Source organism: Phalaenopsis equestris, unplaced genomic scaffold, assembly GCF_001263595.1.
Source record: "Phalaenopsis equestris unplaced genomic scaffold, ASM126359v1 Scaffold000002, whole genome shotgun sequence".
NCBI lineage: Eukaryota > Viridiplantae > Streptophyta > Magnoliopsida > Asparagales > Orchidaceae > Phalaenopsis > Phalaenopsis equestris.
The window spans coordinates 5540453-5545666 of record NW_018164444.1 but is presented as its reverse complement, the minus strand read 5'-3'; positions in this window follow the sequence as shown (position 1 = coordinate 5545666).

Here is a 5214-nt window from a genome sequence, read left to right as displayed (position 1 = left end):
AATCTCTCTAGAACTTTATTGATATAGTTCTCTTAAGACAAACCCAAAATACTTTGAGATCTTTCCCTCTTAATGTCAATGACATAAAATACCTCACCCATATCCTTCATATCAAAGTTCTTGGAGAGGAATTATTTCACCTCATAAAGTAAACCCCAATCATTGGTTGCAAGTAAAATATCATCCACATAAAATATAATAAAATAAATTTACTCCCACTAACCTTTTGGTATATACATTGATCCATGGCGTTCTCTTCAAAACCAAATGAAGTAATAACTTCATGAAATTTCAAATACCACTGACAGGAGGCTTGTTTCAAACCGTATATAGATTTATTTAGCTTGCAGACCAAGTGTTCACCATCACTAGAGGAGAATCCTTATTTAGATACAGGAGAAAATGTCTCTGTATAGTCAATTTCTTCCCTCTGAGTGAACCCTTTGGCAACAAGTCTTGTCTTATGTCTCTCAATGTTACCTTGTGAGTCTTTCTTTGTTTTGAAAACTCATTTACATCCAATGGTTTTTACACCATTAGGCAGCTCAACGAGATCTCATACTCGATTAGATGCCATAAAATCCATCTCATCTCTCATGGCATTAGTCTGATTCCTTAGAACTCATGGTTTGTGAAAACGTTTCAGGATCATTTTCGGCTCCAATGTTGTAACCCGATTCTTGAAGATACACAACATAATCACTAGGTATAGTTGATTTTTTTCTCTAGTAGACCTTCTTAACGTCATTTCAACATTCTCCTCAAGAGCATGTTGTTTAACTTGTTGTTCAACAATACCTTGTTCCTTATTTACAACTTGATCTACTTGATCATTATTAATAGCTTGAGGAACTTCAGCAATTTGTTGTCTAACACCTGTTTGTTCTTGAGGGGTGTGAATAACAGTCAATCTGTCACTTGACCTAGAGGGTTGAGCTTCACAGTGATCCTTTTCCGAAACAATATCCCGAAATTGATCACTCCCACTGATCAAGTCATACTTAAGAAATTTTGCATTACTTGATTCCACAATCCTAGTGCTTTGCAACAAACAATAGAATCTATACCCTTTAGACCTTTCAACATATCCAATAAAATTCTCACAAATGGTCCTGGGTCTAACTTCTTTTCTTGTGGGTTGTAAATTCTTACTTCAGACGGGCATTTCCAAACATGTATATGTCGCAAACTTTGTTTCCGACCTTTGAATAACTCAAAAGGCATCTTTGGAAAAGCCTTGGTTGGAACTCTGTTTAATATATACACAGCCATCTTTAGAGCTTCAGTCCACAAGAATTCAGGGTGTTTCGTGTTACTCTGCATACTTCACCATGTCCACTAAAGTTTGGTTTCTTCTTTCTGCTACACCATTCTGATCTAGAGAACCAGGCATAGTGTGCTGGGCAACAATCTCATGTTCTTGAAAAAACTTTGCAAATGGACCAGGTGCTTGTCCACTCTCTGTGTATCTTCCATAGTACTCCCCACCTCTATCCGACCTCACAATTTTAATTTACTTTTCACATTGATTCTCCACTTCAGCCTTAAAGATTTTAAAGACATCCAAAGATTCGTCCTTAGAAAGAAATAAGTAGAGATACATATACTGTGAATAATCATCTATGAAGGTGACAAAGTATCTTGGACTAAATACATTCATGTCTGGACAATAAATATTTGAATGTATAATCTCTAATAGGTTTGTGCTCCTCTTGGCACCTTTTTCAGACTTATTAGTTTGCTTACCCTTTATGCAATCTATACAAGTCTCAAAATCAGCAAAATCAAAATTACTAAGTACCCCTTCATTTACCAAACTTTTAATTCTCTTAATGGAGATGTGTCCTAATCTCCGGTGCCACAACATAGAGGATTCCTCATTCACAACACATCGTTTTAACCCAGCAGTAACATGCATAGAATTATAAGCAACATTATTTTGCAATTCAATAGAGTAAATATCATCAAACAAAATACCATAACTAATAACCTTAGATTCCTAAGATAAACTAAAACCAGAATCCAAGAAGTTAAAGTAAAAACCCAAAGGTACAAGGCTTGAAATAGAAATCAAATTCCTAGACAAACTTGGAACATAAAAAGTCTTTTACAACCGTAAAATGAAACCACTACTTAAAACCAAACTGCACGTGCCAATGGCTTCTACATGTGAACTCATCTTACTTCCTGAATAGATGCATTGTTCACTTCTCACTGGCTTCCTTAGGTTTTGTATACCCTGCAAGGTATTAGAAACATGAATTGTAGTACCATAATCAATCCACCATATGTTATGATTAACACTAATCATATTAGACTCATAACAGACGAATGAAAGTTGAGTACATTTCTTGTCGAGCCAGTTCTTAAACTTGATGCAGTCTTTTTTTATGCGCCCCTTCTTCTTCTTCTTACAGAAGAAACACTCTGACTCTTTCGTTATGTCTGGCTGAGGAATAATCTTTCCCTTTCCTTTATTATTATTGGCTTGATCCCTCTTCCTCTTTTCTTGAGTAGTGAAATTCACCTTTTCACTATCTTCCGTTGCCAACCTACCTTCTTCTTGGACACACATAATCAACAGCTCATTAATTGATCATTTGTCTTTATGTATGTTATAAGAGATTTTGAAGGGTCCATATTGTTTGGGCAGAGTGTTCAAAATGAAATGAACCAGAAAAGATTCTGACATTTTAACTTCTAAAGCTCTATGTCCCTCATGTGCATGATATGATCACGCACGTCTTTAATTTTGGTGAGCTTCATGGATGAAAACTGCATAAGTAAGGTGTTGGCCAGAGCCTTGTCAAATGTTGCAAACTGCTCATCAATGGCTTTCAGAAGGTCCTTGACCTTATTATACTGCTTGACAGAACCACAGATACCAGCAGATATCTTGGTCATTACGAACATCACAGAGAGGCGATTTGATCGCTCCCATTTTTCATAAAGATCAACAACATCTGGAATTCTAGTTTCAGTAATGACAGGTGGTTCATCTTTTCTTATAGTATAACCAATTTTCATCTATCCTAAATGGAGAAGAACTCTCTCTTTTCACACCTTATAGTTATCACTCTTTAATTTAGAAATGTCACACTTAAAATCAGAAATATTCGCAGGTTGAATAACTGCAAATATTTTTAAACATGCATGCTCATTAAATTTTTTTTTTGAGACCCAAAAACAAAATGTCATATTTTACCAATGCAAATCATGCCCAAATCAATGAATCTAGTGACATAGAACTTGCTTGTGGGAAAAAATCCTACTCAAATAGATTCACCTAATAACTTTATCATAAAACTATCAAATTATGTTCCTTTTCTGAATTCCTATGGGTAGATTAAGAAATATAAGTTGATATTTCATCCTAATTAATCATACAAATATAACAAAATTATTATGGGTAGATTTCATTATATCTCCTATGATTAATTACAATTAATGTTTTAATGTGATTTTTGAACTTAATATATAATTTTAATTAATTAAAAATATTGTGGTTATTTCCTAATTAATTAAAATTATATGAATCAACTAACATTAATTAATTCTTTATTAAGAGCTAAACATTTGCATTTGCATGCAAATAAAATGAATAAAACATTTGCATGCAAATAAAATGAATAACAGTGCTTTTTTTACAGAAAACGACATGTCATTTTGCATAAGGAGCTGGTTTTTTCCGAATAAAAACGACGCGTCGTTTTCACCAGCGCCCAGACGACAAGTCGTTTGGCTCGTCATCAACCTTCAGCCGGGTCATCTCGACCCGGTTCAGACCCGCTGCTCCGAATGGGAAACCCGACAGTTTCACAGTCAAAATCAATGGGCAAATCACAAAAAGCTTAAAAACTTGATTTCAACATGATTTTCAATTTTATTTTTGATTAACAATGTCAAAATTCTAATGCCCTAAAATCAAAATGTTTTCTCCAAAACTGGGCAATAATAACGGACATTAACCTTAACGTCTCAACTAAGATTTATGCATAAACAGAGTTAAACAGAGTAAGTAAGGTAGAGGTTAAAACTTGCTATGATACCAAATGTAAACTAGCTAAACTTACTTATTAGTGTCTACATTAGCTGACACTAATGGCACACTAATGGTGTTGCAAAAGCCCTAAAGTAGGATCCGACGATCAACAGCCTCCAGTTCACATATCTTCTTGCACAAACTGCTCTCATTCTCCTTTGACTTTCATTCGTCGCGTCTAAACTTTTCTGCCAATTCTGGCTCTAATTAACCGCTCCAACCTCGTCCAATGTGAGAAATCTTCTTCCTCACGTCCAAACTTTTGTTTGACATTAGTTTTCATTTTTTTTCTTTCATAGGTATTAGATCCAAAGTTATATAGGTTTTGCTCAAGATCCTCTGTTAGGTATGCAATGTATATGGAATTCATGATTTTAGATAAATTTAGAGTGATATGTGCCTAATATAAAAGTTTAGATTTGACATATGTAATTACATAAGAATTTTGTGCTATGTAATTTTAGATCTGATGATTTTACATTTGAAATGTGTGTAAATGAATTGGTTAGGTTTGAGATATGTGAATACGTTTGATTAGTGCTATGTATATAATGCTTTGGGTGTAAATATGTAAATATGATAATTTAGGTGTTAATATGAAAATTTATGTGTGAGTTATGTAAATCATAAGAAATTTGTGTGTTATGTATGTAAATATGAAAATTTAGGCGTGAGATGTGTAAATACGTAAGATTAGTGCTACGTATGTAAAAATGTGTTTTTTATGTAAATATGTAAATATGAAAATTTAGGTGTGAGTTATGTAAATAAAAAAGAAAGTTGTGATATGCACGTAAATATGAAAGTTTTAGTGTGAGATAGGTAAATACATAATAAATTTCTTATGTAAGTTTAAATTGGAGTTAGATTAGTGTTGATTTTTGTATGGTTAAGGGTATGATAATTGTGTGGTAATTTAATAGGTTAATGAGTTGATGTGTTTGTTTGAGTGCTAATGGGTTAATTGGTTCTTTCTCTGCATTTGTGGGCTTTGGGTTTCCGATAAGATGTGTAGGTGACCTAAAATTTTGGATATGATATGTAGATTATGTCGAGAGTTTCATGTAGGTGTGAAATTGGGCTAGGATTTAAGTGACAAAATATGACACTCGGTAGAACACTATGATGTTGTACTAATCTATAGAGATATCTATGATGCATATGGATATCTG